The sequence below is a fragment of the Macrobrachium nipponense genome, chromosome 4, assembly GCF_015104395.2.
Source record: "Macrobrachium nipponense isolate FS-2020 chromosome 4, ASM1510439v2, whole genome shotgun sequence".
NCBI lineage: Eukaryota > Metazoa > Arthropoda > Malacostraca > Decapoda > Palaemonidae > Macrobrachium > Macrobrachium nipponense.
The window spans coordinates 89,650,253-89,670,252 of record NC_061100.1 but is presented as its reverse complement, the minus strand read 5'-3'; the positions used below and the strand labels follow the sequence as shown (position 1 = coordinate 89,670,252).

The 20,000-nt window shown below is 37.7% G+C and overlaps 1 pseudogene; it reads right to left on the bottom strand.

Annotated features, from left to right (window-relative positions):
* The window catches only part of LOC135211437 (fibrocystin-L-like), a 106,146-nt pseudogene that overhangs the window by 23,231 nt on the left and 62,915 nt on the right, over window positions 1-20,000 (bottom strand).

Genomic DNA, 20,000 nt, shown 5'->3' with positions numbered 1-20,000 from the left:
ATATATATATATATATATATATATATATATATATATATATATATATATATATATATATATATATATATATATATATATATATATATATATATATATATATATATATATTTACTCAGGGCATACTGCGCTATATTTTATCAGCGTTATAAGTGTTTCTAGTTGATAGCACAATTTTTCATGCCTGTCGTATTAAGGTATGTTAAACATTAGACCGTAACTCGGGAGATCATTTTCCCGTGTAAATTTCCTTTTCCCTAATTTTCCGAATCACTACATAATCTGCCATTCATTTTCGACCGTCATTCATGTCTAAACTCTTGCTTTCAAGTAGCTTTCCAATAGTGAGGCGTTGAAATGTTTGGAAACAACAACAAAGCAAACAAATCCCTGATAACCATGACAAATAACGGCAAACAGAGCTTAAGATTACTGTATACTTAATATATGTACATATTCTCTTTTTTAGAATTCCCTTCTGGCAGATAAGTCAGTCAACCTTCCTATAAAACAAAAAATTACGTATATTCCAGAATGACTTACTATTCGGGCCTGACATGAAAGTGCCAAAGAGGACGCCGTAATATCCCTCATTGTCTCCTTCTGGCCAAAGGACGTTTCCGAAGAAAGTGGATATCTTCGGCCTCGAGTTCTGGTAGTCGCAGGTGTGAGAGGGCGAAGCAGCCACGAAAACGCTGTTCCTGGTCGTCGCCGTTTTGTCTGTGAAGTTGTGCGAGAGGGCCGGAGGGCCGTGGACCAGCTGGTTCACTCCGACCTTGCTCTCGACAGACACCACCTGATGTCGGTGAGAACAGATTGTGAGAATGTCGATCATGATCTCCGTCGAGAAGGAACGTTTCGTTTCAACATGCAGATTCTTCACAGTCACCTGGCTTTACTTTTAAGGGAGAATGAAGAGCTACAGATAAGTACCTCCTGGTGAATGACACATGTTAGGAAGCTTTTGATCGATTCAAGTTTTCTGAGCTAAGGAGGATGGCCCCAGACAGAGCTCCATTTTCTCAACAGGTGGAATGCAGAAATAAGCCTCCTACATAACCATATAAGAATGGAATATGTGATTTAGGCATAAAGCCAAGCTCTGGAACCCACAGGGTAATTCCGCGCTATGATGACCATGAATGAAAATGGAGATTATATATATATAATGAGTTCAAAACAGAAAAATGTTTAAAACGGTAAAATCGAAAGTTTTGTTTTCTAATGAATTTAAAAACTGCTATAAATAAAATAAAAAATACAGATCTATACAAAATTATAAGACATTTTTATAAACACCACAAGCCTTTAAAAATCCAAAACAGGGCCAACATCAATATTGCCCCCTACAATTTCAGTCATGGTTTTACCTCAAGATGGTACAACCGCCTCTCATGTACATACCTGGTGCAGTGAATCGGAATGCGCTCATCTGCCAAAGTGAACGCACACTGGAGCACTACCACCATCAAGAAGAAAACTGTCAGTCGGCAGTGACCAATCCTATTTGAGGTCTAATAGTTTTTAACTCATTTTTAGCAAGAAGGGGATATGGAGATGACCATCTCTCCTGCCACTCTCTTAGTACTCTATTTATATCAATTTCTCCTTGGGTTCAGGCATTCTTTGCTTCTGTGTCTGCTTAGCACTTCATTCCCTGGGATTCCACCATGACCGAGAATCCAACAAAAACAAACTGTTTCACGACCACATGAAATGAGAGACAACTACGCCTGAGCCTTCTGTACTAAAGGAAGGGATGAATTATAATTATTAAAGCTTTTCAGAGCACTTTTGCAATCTGAATAGATGACGCAAGACTTCTTATTTGAACGATATGCTATATCTAAGACTTTAATAATGACAGATAGTTCAGCTGTATAGTATACTGAAGCAGCAGAAGTCAGCTTTGCAACATCACCAAAAATATCTGTAACAACAGCTTAAACTACTCCCTCGCTTGACTTCGAGCCATCTGTATAAATTTTATTGTCGTTATTATGAATTTCATCGTGTTCTAAAAATAGTGATTTTATAACCTCATTAGGAGTGTTCTTTTTCATTATATTTTTCTTGCGAAATTCTGCTAGTCATGAGCCAGGGTAGAATTCTGGAAGGGGCCAATTCATGAACATTCTGAGTCGGTATAGAATTATCTTTTACAGATGCGTTTCCCCTGATCTGGAATGGAACAGAAGCTCTTAACTTGAAGTTGCTAGCATCAAGCTGATGAATAACCTTATTTGATGAATTGTTAGCATTACTTTTAATCCTCATCAAGTATCGGAGGCCTAACTCCTCTCTTCGCAAATCAAGTGGAAGTTAGTGTGTGTCCACATAAAGGCTCTTGACAGATGTAAAAGCTCCAGACAGAGCAACACGTAAACCCATATTGTGGACTACATCAAGTTCGTGGAGTTTACTTTTGCATGCTTATAAACAAATCTAGCATCCATAATCCAACTCTGATCTACATAGTGCATCATATATTTGTAGCAAAGATTTCTTATCTGCACCCCAGTGAAAGCCAGAGATCACTTTCAAAATATTGTTGATTCCTTTACTTTGCACTTTAGATTTCCAATATGCTGAGACCAAGTGAGTCTGGAATAAAAAATTACGTCATCTATATATAACAGAACAGACCCATCAAGTTTCAAATTTGGTAGTTTCTTGACGTCTACACTTAGTAAAACGAACAACAACGGTCTTACTTGTAGAGAACCTGAAACCATTTTGTTTTGCCCATCTAGAGATAGAGTTAATGGATTTTTATAAATATCTGCCAGCCGTTTCAGCACCATTTACACTGCAATGAATAGCTAGATTATCTTCTAGTTTGAATGGGGAAGACAAACTATTTCCCATTCTTATAATGAACCTAATCATATTTCTTTTTACGCCTAATTTATGTAGCTGCTTAATAATTGCATAACGCCATGTTGTATCATATGCGTTTCTCTAAATCAACGAATGCACCAATTGCCTGGCACTGGTTTACAAGGTTGAATTTGATTGGAAAGTCTTAGCACTGGGTCCAGGGTAGACCTGTTTTTGCTAAAGCCAAACTGGAGTGGGGAAAGTAATTTGTGAGTTTCTAAATGCCAGACAAAACGAGAGTTGATCATCTCCGTCAGCTTGCATACACAGCTACTAAGAGCTATGGGCCTGTAACTAGTAGTTTGACGAGGGTCTTTATTCGGTTTCGAATTACTACAGAAATTTTCCATCCTCTAGGTGTGATTCCAGTATCCCAAATTTCTATTAAAAATCTTCAAGAGGGAAGGTTTTGCCTCCTCGGTAACTGTCGAAACATTACATACAGGACAGTATTCTCACCAGGAGCTGTATCATCCATTGAAGAAAGGGCATCTTGTAGCTCCTGCAGAGAGAATTTAGCATTGTAAGCTTCAAGATTGCCACCAGATAAATCCAAAGGAACCTTGGAGTTCCTAATTCTTTGAAAGTCGGTGGAATATTTATTTGGATTTGAAGTATTGGAAAAGTGCTGACCTCCTAAGGTATTCAGCTACATCTGTGGGACTTGTCATTAGTGAATCTCCAACCTTTAAAGAGGGTGTTTTAGGAGGAGAAAATTTCACTGCAAGCTTCCTTACTTATTTCCAAACTACTCTGGATGGAGTTTTTGAATGAATCCCATTTATGTAGTATTTCCGTGTATTTCTTTTTGCACTACAAAAATATCGACGCTGTTTGGCCATAGCTCGTTGATATATAATCTTAGCAGTAGATGGGCCACATGACTTGTATTTTTTATAGCATCTTCTTGTAATTTTTCTGAGAACAGCGCATTTCTTATACCACCAATGGACAGCAGGTCTTCGTAGTTTTCCACTTGTTCTTGGTATAGCAGCCTCTGCTCTTGTTAAAACTGTATTTGAAAAAATAGTCATATGCTTCTAAGTGGAGTTTGAGAGATTCATAAGTTTTTCCTGATTTTATACCCACCGTATATTTTACCCAGTCTGCTTCCATTACTTTCCATTTTAGTGGTGCTTTTTTAATAACATTACTGACGAACTTCAAATGGATAGGAAAGTGATTGCTACCGTGTGGATATTCATCAACAAACCAGTTAAAATCTAAAGCTATATCTGAGGAACATATAGCACTTAAATCAATAACTGAACAGGAATCAAAATGTATGTCATGGTAAGTCATCATACCATCATTAAGAAGCACTATATTATTACTATTATCAATAACTTCCTCTAACACTTTTCCCCCATTAATAGAATCACCTCCCCATAATGGATTGTGTGGATTAAAATCTCCTAGAAGCATGAATGGAATGGTAATTGATTTAACAATGACTGAATGTCAGCCACTGAGTAAGCAGATCCAGGAAGAAGGTATATCGAACAGACAGTAATCTGCTTGTCTAAAATAATCTTTAGTGCAAGTGCCTGTCAATTTGTATTAAGGGGTATTTGAGAGTAGCCCAAAGATTTACTCACAATAACAGCAGCTCCCCCATGTGCACTGTCACTGGCAGGAGGAGCAGAGGAGAAAATCTCATAATTAAGCCCAGGATTAAAACCCTCCGGGCTTAATTTGGTTTCTTGCAGATACACTATACCAGGATTTCTCTCTCTCAGCAGGACTTTTTGCTCTTCTGCACGCGTATGCAGTCCTTTACAATTCCCTTGCAAGATATCAAAAGATGCCATTATGAAGAGACCTCTTTAGTTGGCTGACCAAATGAAGAATATGAGGCCCTTGAAAGAGAGGGCTTACCTGATGGAGACTTGGTCTTACTAGTCTTTCTTGGTGGTCTATTCAACCTCTCAAAGGAGCAAGACTATTTTGATGGAATAATTTTATAATTGCCTCGCCTTTTTGGGGCAGGTGACAGAGGAGATGTGGAATGGTACGTCATCTGTTATTACTTGGCATTTCATATTCCATATCTACCTGAGGTACCTCTGCAACATGAGATACAGAAGCCCCCAATCTCTCTTGTGGAGGGTTCCCTAAATCTGGGAGAGAGATGCCTCAGATGCCTCTAACGATGAAGCTAGGGAGGCTTCTGAAGAAGCTTGAAGTGCCCCTAAAGAGGGGGTTTGAGAAACCTCCACAGAGGAAGCTTCTGGAGCTTGAACAATTTCAAGCTTTGAATAAGGAAGCTGATTCTTTCGAAGGATGAAGCTCCTTTGCCTAGGCTGAGGAGCTACATTACTTATAGAAGGACGAGATTCCTTCTCTGGTAGTGGTTGTTTGCTGAGGGAACTGGAATTACTTATTTGTGTTTCACTACATCACCATATTTAGTTGTCCTAGCTATGAGTTTCTCTGCATAGCCCACACTTATGCGCTTTGCATGAGCTTTAAGCAAAGCTTCTTATCCATTCTTCTAAGATTCACAATCCCTGTCTCTAGGACTATGTTCGTTTTTACAGTTTATATGAGTATTGATTATTATTTTTTCAACTTCAATCAAAATTGGTAAGTCTTCATCGTAAAATGTAAAAATAATACTCTCCAAAAATTAGGACACATATCAAGGATTTCCTCCTCTGAAAATTCATATAAGTCCTGGTGGAAGATGACACCTTTAGCATAGCTAAAATTGAAGTGAGGCTTTATTTCTTTGATCTTACCTTCTGGGGTAATCCTCCAGTTAGATAGCATGGCTGCCTGTTCCACTGATTCAGCATGGATCAGAAAGTTGTTTTGTCCAAAGCGTGTAATTCTGGAATTATTGATGCCTCCTACCTGATGTTGCAATGACCTCCTGATTAATTTTACGTTAGCCAGCTTTTTCCTTCAACTGTTACTGCAAGCCATTTTGCTGGCTTGGGGGTTCTTGCTACTGAGTGTTGCTTATGTTGTTCTCATCAGGGTGTTTTGGATAATATACCTTTAGGTTACATGTTCTTTCTAGACTTCTTAAATTCAGAGAAGGCAACCAAAGCCTCTTTATAGTCTAAAAAGGTTGTCTAAACCTACCAGGACTGAAAAGTCTCAGCCAGTTTTATTCCAATTTTCTTAATAATTCCATATTTGCTAAATTTCTCATTTATAAATTCCTATCTCGTATGTAATGGAAGAGACTGGACGAACAAGGAAGATTTATCTTGCTCAAGCTCAATACTTGGGCAAAAAAATGCTTCTAGAGTTGCCACCAATCTATCTACATTTTTCAGCGGATTCCAGAAACAGATGCCTCATGTCTTGAAGTCAATGCAAGGTCATCAACATTTGGAGGATTTTCAATCTCCAAGGTGGGAAAAGAGGTCGTCATCTGTGCCAAAACTGTTTCATCAGAGGGCTCAGGGGTACTCGAATCTTTATTGCTACAACTCATAAAGATTGCATAAAAATGAAGTATACCTGAAACCTTCACAAGGTATCATCAGCCTTTCATAGAGTTTATTCCTCCACTAATGGTACAAGTGAGGACCGACTCCCAGACGTCCACCCCCTACCCTACCCCACAGGAGATGGCACAACATGATTAGAGTGGCCCAAGTGTAAGTCAAACCCGCTTGGTAGGACCGAGAGTATTACAAGAATACAATCATCCCCATCCTAATAATGTTGTAGGCAAACTGGATAGAATGCCGACAGTCCTGTGCCCAGAGCCAGACCCCGCTGAAATCCGTGGCCAAGCCCTAAAGAATACTTCTGCCCTTACGCTATCAATCTCATATCTCTCAGGTCCAATCATTATCGGGTAGTTGATGGTCCTACCACACTTCCCACTATTTAGCTTCGGAAATAAATCCAGTACCAACTATGACTTTTCCTATTTATCAGGTCTAATAAATTTTTGCACAAATATAAAAATCTACAAAATTAATCCAATGAAATAAATAATGATGAGCATATAGTAAGCTGTGAATGGAATGATTATTATTATCATATTCGCTGGATTGCAATCTCATCGGAGCAGGGTACATTTGCACAAAAACATGCACAAACGTGTGTGTGTATATATATATATATATATATATATATATATATATATATATATATATATATATATATATACATAAATATACACACGTTTGTGTATATATATAATCTTAATAACACGAAGATGGGATATGTCGATATAGCTGTGCACTCTGGCATTCAACCACCCATGCAATGTCTGGTAGCTAAGAAGCAATGTCAAGTATCTCACTAATTCATTCCCAAAGGAATAAAAACACCTCTTCTTTTTTTTTATTATTCTTTAAATCTGGTAGAGAATTTTTATTACAGATGGAAGATTGGGGCTGGGGAGGATGCGTAGAGGGAAGGAACAACTCTTAGAGGGGGCGTGGTAATAAAAAGGTGAGTACCACTGCTATAGACCAACTCTGGAGAGGTGTTTCCCCTTAACTACAGATCTTGATTTATACAGTGATCAGGATATTTAATTTGCTACCTGTTGTATATTTTCTAGTTTATAATATGCTTTTGGTAAATAGCCGAATAAGCTGGTCGCATCCAGGGTTAAAAAGAGCATGAGTCTGGCACCCCCATCCCCAAAAGACTTGCTCAGAACCAGAGGGCCATCTTTTGATGCCATCCCTTACATACTTGAAGTATTCAATAAATGATATTTCATTAAATCAAGTCAGTGACCCCACTGCGGTTTCCTTGACGGAGGGTTGCGATATCTGAGTGACATCGTTTCATCTTCCAGTTTGTAAGCCGAGGTGGCCAAACAGTCGATCGCGATCTACCATGTAATGGCAGCCACTTGTTTGGTCGATCACCATTCCCCCTCAATCCTATATAAACAAACAAAAAACAAGCATATATGTAAAAAGGGGGAATGTACAGACTCATCATTTTTAACTTCCTTAGATACAGAGAGTCCGAGCGACAGCTTAAGAATGCTGATGTATCTTTTTGGGTGGTGTGATGTCAAAGTTTCTACCTAGCAAATCAGTGCAATGAGAGCTTGCCCAAGGTGCCTTTGAAAACTGGCTGCAGCCAGTTACCTGGGTCGTGTGCATTCCAAACTTTTGAGTGTGAGTTCATATGTAGGTACGAGCTATGTCCATTCATAATGGCATAGAGAGACTTACAGAGAGGTCTGTGCGAGAAAGGCAGAGCCACGATGACGTATGCCAAAGAGTTTCCTTTTAAGAGTGCTTGGAGATTCTAGGCTGGAGATGGGTAAGAATTATTGTGCTTTAGCCAAAGTTGTGGCTTAACTGTATTTTGATATTTTGTAAAGATGTTCTATTTCATTTAATCTTTTGACTTTGTCTTTACAATTGTGTATTCTCACTAGTGTGTTCTGTTCTTTTAAACAGGCAGATCTAGTGGAGGGAACTATATTTTGGAGATGGGATAAATGGTGTGACTAATTACTGATTAAGACTGTTAAAATACTGGGGGGGTTATCTGAGTATCTGAATTTTGAGTTATCATTCCATTTAATTATCCTGTAAGAATCTGAGTTATTCAATTGATACTTTGCTTCCAATAAATGTCTATTTTTGTAGTTCCGACTCTGATTTGGTGACCTTAGATAATGAAGGAGAGAGAGAGAGAGGAGAGAGAGAGAGAGAGAGAGAGAGAGAGAGAGAGAGAGGGGAAGACTATTGCCAGAGTTGGGTATCAGGAGAGAGAGAGACAGAGAGAGAGAGAAAGAGAGAGAGAGAGAGGGGGGGGGCACTATTGCCAGAGTCTGAGAGAGAGAGAGGGAGGAGAAAATGTTACCAATAACCCAGTTTGCCTGCCGCTTCTGGCTATCGCCACCTAAGTGAATAACGAGGGGGGCGGTGGCCCCGTTATTAGTTGGTGTGCAGCGGTGGTTGAACGAAAAAGCCTTTTGTGAGATTAGATGCAGTTTTCAGAGTGTCTGGTTGTGGGAATGTGTTAGATTTCAGTTAATAACTTATGGGGGTTAGGGTTTATCCATCCGTTAACTGTGGTAATGAGACGGGAAAATTTAACTAGGATCAGCATTTCTGCCCACAGTGAGATACCTTGAGTGTGTTGGTTGATCAGTGAGACTTCTGAGTGCGTGCTGCTAAGTGTTTTCTTGCCCGTAATGCGGAGTCTTTCAAATGGTCAGGGTATTAGCGTGTTTTTTTTTCTCCCGCGCTCGGTTTGGCGGTCGGGTATTCTCCCATTTGAGGAAGTGAGTGTTATATTATTTTTTTTTTTACTTTGTGTGTGAATTATCTTAAAGAGGCAGTTTAGATTACAATAGATTTCTCTCAAAGTAGCAGAAATTGATAAGTTTTATCTTAGTGCATATTTAGAATAGACACATTCATATTTGTTTTAATACATAGGTGTGTATATGAATGGTTTTCATACATGCAAAACTGTTACTTGAATTGCATTCTTTGCCTGGAGATAGAGCGCCCGTTCATTCTTACGTGCTCAGCGCATTTTCTGCTGACCGACCCAAGGGGTAGTGCCAGAGGAGGCAAGTGTCTTTCTGGAGGATCGGGGGTACTCAAACACTATTCAAGGGGGTGTTCTATCGCTCAGAGGAGGGTGAAACTCTTTTTTTTAGTGGAGGGTTAACTTCTTCTTTTTTTTCCTTTGTGTCGGGGCAGTGGGGGGTGAGTCTGGCCTTGAATAAGGAAATTTCAATGCCAAGGAATCAGCTGATAACGGCTGGTTGATGATGTGAGGTGCCCGTAGGGTTTTTTTTAGAAGGATTTTTTCTTTCTCTTGAATGAAGAGGAAAAAGAAATGAAATTCATATGGATGTGGTGTAAGTTTTCCTTATGCTTTGTAGAATGCTTTTACGCAATATTAAATGGGGACACAGATTATTATTTTTTTTAATGGAGATTTGATTGGTGTTGTGGAGGTTACTTTAAAATGGTGCTGAGTGGTGGTGAATGGTGATGCCATTGGTGATGATTGCCGAGTGGTGATGATTGGTGATGACTGGTGTTGTCAGGTGGTGTTGCCATTGGTGGCGAGTGGGTGCCTCGTGTTGCTAAATGATGATGGTACCCGGGAGTGGTAATGGGGTTGTGTATGCCTGGTGTTAGGTGGTAATTATTTTGGAATTATGGAGTGTGGCAATAATGATAAATATTGGGGTGTGGCAATATTAATGCCCTTACTTGAGATATTTTACTGGAGAATTATTACAATGAATTATAGGAGAAGTTTTGTGGTTAATTATTTACGGAGTTTCTATGACTTTGGAGAATGTGTCAGTGGTTCGTGGATGATGAATCTGGCTGAATTTTTGGTGAATTGTGCTGAATTTTGCTGAAGCTTTGGTGAATTTTGTGCTGAATTTTTCAATGGCCACCGCCCCTCCGTTATTCACTTAGGTGGCGATAGCCAGAAGCGGCAGGCAAACTGGGTTTTTGGTAACATTTTCTCCTCCCTCTCTCTCTCTCCCTCTCTCTCAGACTCTGGCAATAGCCCCCCCACCCCTGCTCTCTCTCTCACTCTCTCTCTCTCTCTCTCCTGATACCCAACTCTGGCAATAGTCTTCCCCTCTCTTTTTTTTCTCTCTCTCTCTCCTCCTTCATTATCTAAGGTCATCAAATCAGAGCCGGAACTACAAAAATAGACATTTATCTCTTCTTCAAAATACAGTTCCCTCCACTAGATCCGCCTGTTTAAAAGAACAGGAGAACACACAAGTGAGCATACACAATTGTAAAGACAAAGTCAAAAGATTAAATGAAATAGAACATCTTTACAAATATCAAAATACAGTTAAGCCACAACTTTGGCTAAAGCACAATAATTCTTACCCATCTCCAGCCTAGAATCTCCAATCACTCTTAAAAGGAAACTCTTTGGCATACGCCATCGTGGCTCTGCCTTTCTCGCACAGACCTCTCTGTAAGTCTCTCTATGCTATTATGAACGGACATAGCTCGTACCTACATACGAACTCACACTCAAAAGTTTGGAATGCACACGACCCAGGTAACTGGTTGCAGCCAGTTTTCAAAGGCACCTTGGGCAAGCTCTCATGGCACTGATTTGCTAGGTAGAAACTTTGACATCACACCACCCAAAAAGATACATCAGCATTCTTAAGCTGTCGCTCGGACTCTCTGTATCTAAGAAAGTTAAAAATGATGAGTCTGTACATTCCCCTTTTTACATATATATATATATATATATATATATATATATATATATATATATATATATATATATATATATGTATATATATATATATATATATATATATATATTATATATATATATATATAAAGTGAGGCCATTGTACTATGGCATTATTTGAATTTTTTTCCCATGTAATAATATGCGATTATATAGTATAGTAGATCGAAAAAGGGTTTCAGTCTTTAGTGTAGATCTTAGAGTCCAAAAGTCTGGCCACCCCTGATTCAAGGGACAGGATCAAAAGATGTGGTCCTTCCGGATCTGAGCAAGTCTTTTGGGGATGGGGTTGCCAGCCTTAAGCTCTTTGTAACCCTGGATGCGACCAGCTTGTTCGGCTCTCTACCAGGTACTACACAATTTGCTGTGTAGGGTAACAGAGGCACAGTTGCTCTCGATGTGAGCGTGCCTATCCGCCCATCCTCGAGGGAGACAATTGATAAGATTCAAACAATCTTCATTAGCAACAAGTTGAATCACAAGAGACAGGAAATGCTGACCTGTGCCCTGGCGTTCACCACACAGCCAAACGTTTTGAAAGTTAGAGCAAATCATTGAGGCAAGAAAATCAGTTTCGTAAAAAGTTTAAATAAGCTCATTTTCATGAGACCAAATTAGGTATAATAGTAGAAAATCAATAACCGCTAGAAACTTATATGTCTTAATCATTGTATATAACGAAAATCTGTAGTTAAGAGAAAAACCTTTCCAAAGTTGAAAATAAGTTTTTATTATCCATTATGCATTAAGTAACTTCCTTACAATCATTAGTAGAAGGATTTAAATTTCATGAAGAATTGTATGTTGTTTCTGAGGTTATTTATAACTGTAGAATATTAAAATCTGGCTTAAGAAAAAACGTCATTATTCAAACAAATAAATCTCACGTTTTCCAAGAGAAGGCTTCCAGAATCCTGCATGTAGAACGCCGTGTCCCAAGCGCGCCAAACGTAGAAACCACGAAGACGGCGACAGAGGCTTGAATTGGCTCTCTGGATCTTGTTCCACAACTTTCGGAGAAACAAAACATAAAACGTTACTTTTAAGAAAGATCTTGTCACAATAAGATGCGTTTTGTTTATCATACGTTCGTGCATCGTTTATTCATTATGCGTTTGTAGGCAATAATTAATGAATATTTTAAAAAGCAAAATTTGTTTGTTTTAGTAGATTAAAAGTAAATAACGCCAATCTGTCCTACCATGACACCGTAAATGACACCATGGGCCTCATTTCCCCGCCACTTGCTTCCATTATTATTACAGCTTTCCCCGTAGGTCTGGTAGGCTGCTTGCTCGGAGCCTTTCAAGAGAAAGAAAAGGTAAATTTGTCAGTTTATTTGCTTATTTATATGTTTACCTATCTAGTGTAAATTACGAATCAGTAAAGTGGTCACTTTTGTACATTTTATCACGGCTCACTTTACTCTAAAAATATGTCTTCTATAAATCATGTACCGCAAGGCAGAATTATTACAAATCAGAAATCAATTCTGAGACTAAGCTAAGAAAGAAATTATTATATTTGTTTCCCAAATGTTGATGGCAACTGATTATAAAAAAAACGAAAAAAAGAATGACAATTCAAGAACTGGGTGGTACTGGAAAAGGAAAACGCAGAACCTTGAAATTCGAAGGTCACTTCGTTTCCAGGCAGCAAAAGTGGGCGGCTGCAGCCTATGGTAATGTATAAGGACAATACAAGCAAGACAAGAAAGATGATATCCCTCTAGATAGGTTCGAGTTGGCGCTGCTCTGTCAGATCACGAATAGATGGCGTTGCTCAAAACCTCACGGTGTTTAATTAACCATATTAAATGGAGTCGTTCCTATTTTGCATATATCATATTTGCTGGTTAGGTGACCCAAATTGATTCCAGAGCCGAATAGGAAGACTTCCTCAAATTACCTGCGACAACATTGCCTTCCAGGACGACTCCCTGAGCCCTGTTGAGCGCGAAAGTGCCAAACCAGTCGATGTTCTGTGTTTCTCTCCGGCCGTTGTAAGTTCCCGGAAAGAGCATCACGGATAATAGATTCTTGATGTAAAAGTTCCCTTCCGAGTCATCGCGTATACCTGTCGTGTAGGTGATGAGTATGAAGTTTCTTGGATGAGATACTGCTGAGAATTTGTATAGAATTAAGTTTTGATACTTTACTTGATCATGTGAAATAACATAAATTCATAAGGTCACGCCAAGTTGACTGCAAATGCGGATCCTATCTATCCATTTCTGAGTAGCTGTTTGCTTTTGACCATGATATCCTCACCTGGACACTAAATATTTCTACAAATGCATAATTAATATCTGCATTATTTGGTTGGCAAAACAGCGAAATACTAAATGTTCAAACTTCCTAGAATAAATAAAGATTCCCTCCACTTCCTGCGTCAAGTGACACTGCTCTTAACAAAATTGTATTTCTCTCAAATGAAAGGAATCAAAGAACAAAGACAAGCAATTCTGATTCTTCAACCCAAACTTACTGGGTCCAACAGTGTGGTAAACAACGTTGTTCTTCACAGTGATGTTATTGGAGCCAAAGAAGCCAATGGCTGTGTTGTAATTCCTATTGAACGAACATTTCGTGAGATAGTTGTTCCCGTCAGTCTCCGTTCCGAGTCCATGGAACACCACGGAGTATCTTGGGTCATAGATTCCAGTGAATCCAAGTTGCCCAAAGTCCTGGAACTCAACGTTACTCAGCCTAGCTTCACCTGGAAAGGATATTGAATGGAAATGAGATAAATGCTAACATCAGTTGTCTAATAGCTGTTAGCAGCGCTTATTCTTTTATTGTTAATGCGTCAAACATGTTTCACCAGAGAGCTTACAGAATAAAAGGTTGTCAGTGGTTATGATATCAGTGAACGAAATGCCACAATTTGATCGGGCCTTATTCATCCATTTGAAACTACGTATTATCACCCCAACTCTTACACAAGGAAATATCACAATATTCTCTAAATTCCAAGTGAACGGGAATGAACTGAACTTCAAAATACGAAGGAAAACTAATAGAGACCACCAACTTGGATGTCCTCTGTTCCTCGTGCTATTGGACTGTGAGACAGTCTCCCTCAGGATATTGTCAATTGCAACTTCAAAAGTTCAAAGTCAAGCGAGGATGCAACGCATTACTTCCTCCCTAAAAGAAATCTCACTATATTCTAATAATTGACTTACATTTCCATCCATTTATTCATTAATTTGTTAATTTATGTTTTCTTTTCGGAAAATGGACCTCTTCTCTCTGTAGTTCCTATTACCTTTTGTTACTTCTTTCAAATGAACACCATATTCTTTGGAAGCTGCAATGCAAGTTAATGACCGCTGTAAGCTTTTTTCATAGGAATGGGGTTAATGTTCTGAATGATGATGATGATAATAATAATAATAATAATAATAATAATAATAATAATAATAATAATAATAATAATAATAATATTATTATTATTATTATTATATTAATAGCTGTTTCCTCGGCATTTAATTTGTATATAGTCTTCTTTATACACATTAAGAGCCGTTGAAACAGCTATAATTTTCATCGCTACTGCCCTCAGGGAAAGTCTCCTCCCTGAATAATAATAATAATAATAATAATAATAATAATAATAATAATAATAATAATAATAATAATAATCTGAAACACGAATTGCGTAAAGAAGATCAGTGTACCTCTGTAGTCAACACCATTGACTGTGATTTGAGAGACGAGGATCCGGCCTCCGAAACCGTCCCGAGGCGGTGATCCGACGCCTTTTATTTTGATGCTTCGACCGAGAAGACCGACTTCAGATGCGAGGCTGTAATTGGTCCCGTCAGGCAAACTGTATCTTTCTCCTAATACAGGAATAGAATAGAATAGAATAGAATAGAATAGAAATAGAATAGAATAGAATAGAATATACGATTTAGGCCTAAGGCCAAGCTCTGGGATCTATGAGGTCATTCAGCGCAGAAAAGTAAAATTGAGAATAAAAACGTTTGAAAAGAGTAACAGAAGGAAAACCTCGAAGTTACACTGTGAAACAATTGACAGGAGAGGGTGGAAAGAAAGGTGTAAGAAAGAGACTACGAACGTAGTTACAGTAAAAGGAATGAAAGGGGTTGCTGCTAGGAGCAGAAGGGGCGCTGCAAAGAGCCTCAAGTAATGCCTTCAGTACTGATGGCACTAACCCCTTACTAAGCGTAATACAGCAAGGAATGCAGTAGGTGAGCTGAGTTGGCGATAAATTACCTGGGGACATTTGATTGATTCGTAATTGCAAAGGAAACTGTAAGTATCATATGCTGGAAAGACCTATATAAACTATCAAACATTTTTCAATACAAACACTAAAACTAGATCATCTAAATTTTCCAATGTTACAAGGAAATATCGAGCATGACTATAAAATCAAGATATTAGTTATTGAACAATGTCCACTTACAATATAAGCTAGGCAAACAGCATTAGACTATCAACTGACGAAAAAATATCAATGACATATCCAAATGTATCAAAATGTAGCGTTATCAGAGATCACACTAATTTTAACAATATAAGAAAACCAAATTATTAACATAAATTGGACGTAACTTATGGAACTAAGAATTACTCTAAGTATCGCTAAAATATTCGAATCACACACATATCAGTATATATATATATATATATATATATATATATATATAATATATATATATATATAATAGCCGACCAACTCAGCACTGGCATGGAATTCTCTGATTACAACTGATAAAACTCTCTCTCTCTCTCTCTCTCTCTCTCTCTCTCTCTCTCTCTCCGCTTCCTTTTAAATAGTTGCTTCTCTCCCACCCAGTCCCCACCCTCCCCGTTGGGGCTGAACTTGGACTTTAAGGGCATTGGGTGTGTCACTATCCATCTCAGCGACCTCGAAAACTATGAATTAGATGCTAATATGTTGTTTTTTATTATTTTTGGAAAATCTAAATAATAACTCAGCGACGGGTATTTCTTTGGAAATTACAGTTTCCAATAGTATTCGGGTTGCTCATTAAGAATTTACCGTTATTTTTGGGCGGTCGACTGTAATTAACCCCCAAGGGCCAGTACTAAACATGGTGAAATACACTGGACGCCCCAATCCCTAGCGGATGTCGTATTCGCGGTCAAGTTCCTTGCGTCTGTGCGGAGTTATTCTTTAGAATTACCTTATTTTTACATGTCAACCCCTTCCCAAAACCCTCCCTATTGGAGGTGAACTTGGACTTAAAGGGCATCGAGAGTGTTGCTTTTCTGGTCAGTGACCTCGAAAACTATGGATTAGACACTAATATCTATCGTTCTCTGTAATTTTCACATTTCCCCCCTTCCCACACCAAGCCCCCTTTTGTGCCAGTGATGCCTTAACCCCGCAGTGTTCATTCCCAGATGTTAGGTAGTTTGCACACCAAGTTTGGTTGAAATTGCTCAATGGGTTTCAAAGTGTATGTGAAACATACACACGTACATACGTCCATTTATATACTCTATATATATATATATATATATATATATATATATATATATATATATATATATCGAGCTACAATGTCCTTTAATATCTAATTCGCTCTACCTCGGAATTAATATATTTTCATATATGCTTAACCGAAGGGGAATTTTTTCTCGATAATAGACTTGCCTGACCGGGGCGCGAACCCACGGAGCCTTTCAAATCCAGGGACGTCAGTGAAGCTTTTACCCCACGGTCCAGGCAAGTCTATTATCGAGAAAAAATTCCCCTTCGGTTAAGCATATATGAAAATATATTAATTCCGATGTAGAGCGAATTAGATATTAAAGGACATTGTAGCTCGATATATGTATATGAATCACGGAAATGTGATATGACTTTTATATATATATATATATATATATATATATATATAATATATATATATATATAATCATTTATTTATTCATCAGGTCACCTAGGTGTGTATAGCGGAGGGAGCAGTCGAGAGCAAGGGTGGTGCCATTAGTCACTGAAGTAACATTGCAAATTTCGGTTTCCTCGGGGTCCTTCGATGAAGTCGTGATCATGACCTGGAAAAGAAGGAAAGTAGTAAAAAAAAAAAAAATGTCTTCCGATGGGTCTTTCTTTTAACTGGAGACTTTAACGAGAAGTTTTCTTTCTTTTATGCTAGCACTTTAACAGCACTTTTTTTTTATTATCATCACCCATTAAAAAAATCATTTACCAAATGAAGGCTGGTTCCATAAAAAAATAATAAATTACGTAGCAACTCTGTGCATAAAAGTAACAAAGCATCAGCCGTTAACTGCTTTCCATTGTAATCCAAAAATATCCATAAGCAAAATTAGATTAGAATCAGTTTTCGATGTTGCAAACGTGATCTTACAGCCAAGAAAGCAGTGGGTTGGGTGATCTAACCATAAAAGGAGAGAAGATGTAGGGATATCGATCAATCGATCATTTCAAAATTGAATTCCTGGGTAATAATCGCCAGTGACAACAAGGTGCACTTAATGAACATTTTCGCTATTAATACTGAAATGGGATCTACTTATCGAGTGCTGCCTTTTCATTTTTATTAAAGTGAAAATCAATCATGTTCAAAGTTTCAAAGCAATGGACTTTCATTCCTTTTAGTATACTTTCATCTAAAACTCTACAGAAAAATGTCGAAATAAGTCCTGATAAGTTGGAGGCATTCATTAAATGTCCGTTAATCAAGAAACCTTGATGTTCTTTAGCAAAACGATCGTTAAAAAGGCATCATTTATTGACGCTCTTCGTATGTGAAGAAAATGTAAACAGAAGAGTTGCGTTTTGTATGTTTTCATTTTCCTTTCAACTTTACAGTATAGAGGAAGTTCTACTAACTTAAATTCATACCTGCTTGCCGACCCAAAATTTAGGGTCAACGTTTTCCTTAAGAATGACCTGAGAATCACCGGGGGAGGCTGTTGATCCCAGTTTGACCCAAGTCTCGCCCACCTCTTCCCCGTGGAGAGTCAGCTTCCCAAACACGCCTTTTGAATGTCATCAAAGAGAAAGGTCAAAGCTAAGGTGTCATGTTTTATCTCTTGTTTGCTCTTCTCAAATTTATACCGTCACTGTTTCCCTTTTTGTATAAGGCACAAATTTGGAATACTTATTTTCAAACACATCTTACACATGCATGCTAACATATTTACATTTACCACAGAGAAAACATGGGCCGTTTCATATATATATATATATATATATATATATATATATATATATATATATATATATATATATATATTTTTTTATATGTATATATAGTCTCTCTCTCTCTCTCTCTCTCTCTCTCTTCTCTCTCTCTCTCTCTCTCTCTCTCTCTCTCTCTATATATATATATATATATATATATATATATATATATATATATATATATATATATATATATATATATATATAAACTGAGGAGAACCTACCAATGGCTTTCCAACCGACGTTGGGCGCCCCGAAGGGCAGGGGCATGTCTGTATTATCGGGATCAGAGGAATTTAGGGAGCCTCTTAAGGATATTGTGAGGTTGTGACGGAAGGGCTGTTCTTTGGACTTTCCAGCTAAGACCTCGCCTCCCTGAAATGGCAGATCAGAAAACAGGAAAAACAAATAAAACACATTCAAATTCCTTCTCCTTTGTGGTGAAGATCCTGTTATTTTGATTTAATATTTTTTCATTAATGTCCATGGCATGAGAATGATACTTTCTTGAAATTATACTATATTCTAAACAACCATTTAACAAGTTAAATGTATGAGGATGCAGTACGGAATGCGAAGAATTATATAAATAGAATTGTTCCTATATACTTATCATTCATATGCATTGTATACCCTAGTTCTTGTTAAACAAATATACTGTGAAGCCAGCGTGTAGTAGGGGCAAGCTGTATTTGCCCTCAGCACGCACGTGTATAGAATACCCCATGAGGCATTCCAGTGTTGTTATAGGTGGCTTTTGGAGCTGTGTCAGGTTCATCAAGTTTACGTTTTATGGAAGTACTACGATTTGCTCTCATACCCAGTCAATACCGCCGAGAACATATTTAGTAGATGACATATTATAGGACAAAAACTTCACGAATTGACACTTAGCTCTGTTACCTAAGGCAACAGCAGCAGGCAGATAACAACACCTGTAACAGGAAAGAATGATCCAAAAGGACGATAACTTCATGGACTGACACTCAGCTCTGCTAATTAAGGCAACAGACGACAATACCTGTAACAGATAAGAATACCCTGGTAGGGTATTTCACTATACTCTACGTTACACTGACAGCCTTTGCCTCTACCTGTATGTAGATGATGGTCGCTTCGAACTCGTGGTCCATGGAGTCTTCGAACTCAAGAACGCCGTATACGTAAACACGACCCAGGGGGGGGACGGTCGTATCAACAATAAGCCGCATGCCTGCAAAATTTGTCGCCAGTGTTTGCGAGTTGTCTTAGAATTACAGCGCTAAGTTAGATAATGAGACTGCCAAAATTCACATAGTTATTGCTTACAAATTCGGGCTGAAGTTCAAAATTCATAGTGGAATTCTTTATCGTTTACATCAGATTTTTAATATAGGTATAATCTTTTTTACAAATAAAAACAGTACTTCAGCAGTAAACATGTTGATTTTTAATGATTTCAAATGACACAAAAATAAAAAACTAATTTTTTGGTACTACATTTTTTTGCTTTTGTTGTTTGCTTCTAAGTTTAGATTTTTAAATGGTAAAAGAACTTTTTCGGTATACACTTTTCAGTTAAATAAAAATAATAATAATAATAATAATAATAATAATAATAATAATAATAATAACAATAATAATAATAATAATAATAATAATAATAATAATAATAATAATAATAATAATAATAATAATAATAATAATATGATCTTTATTTG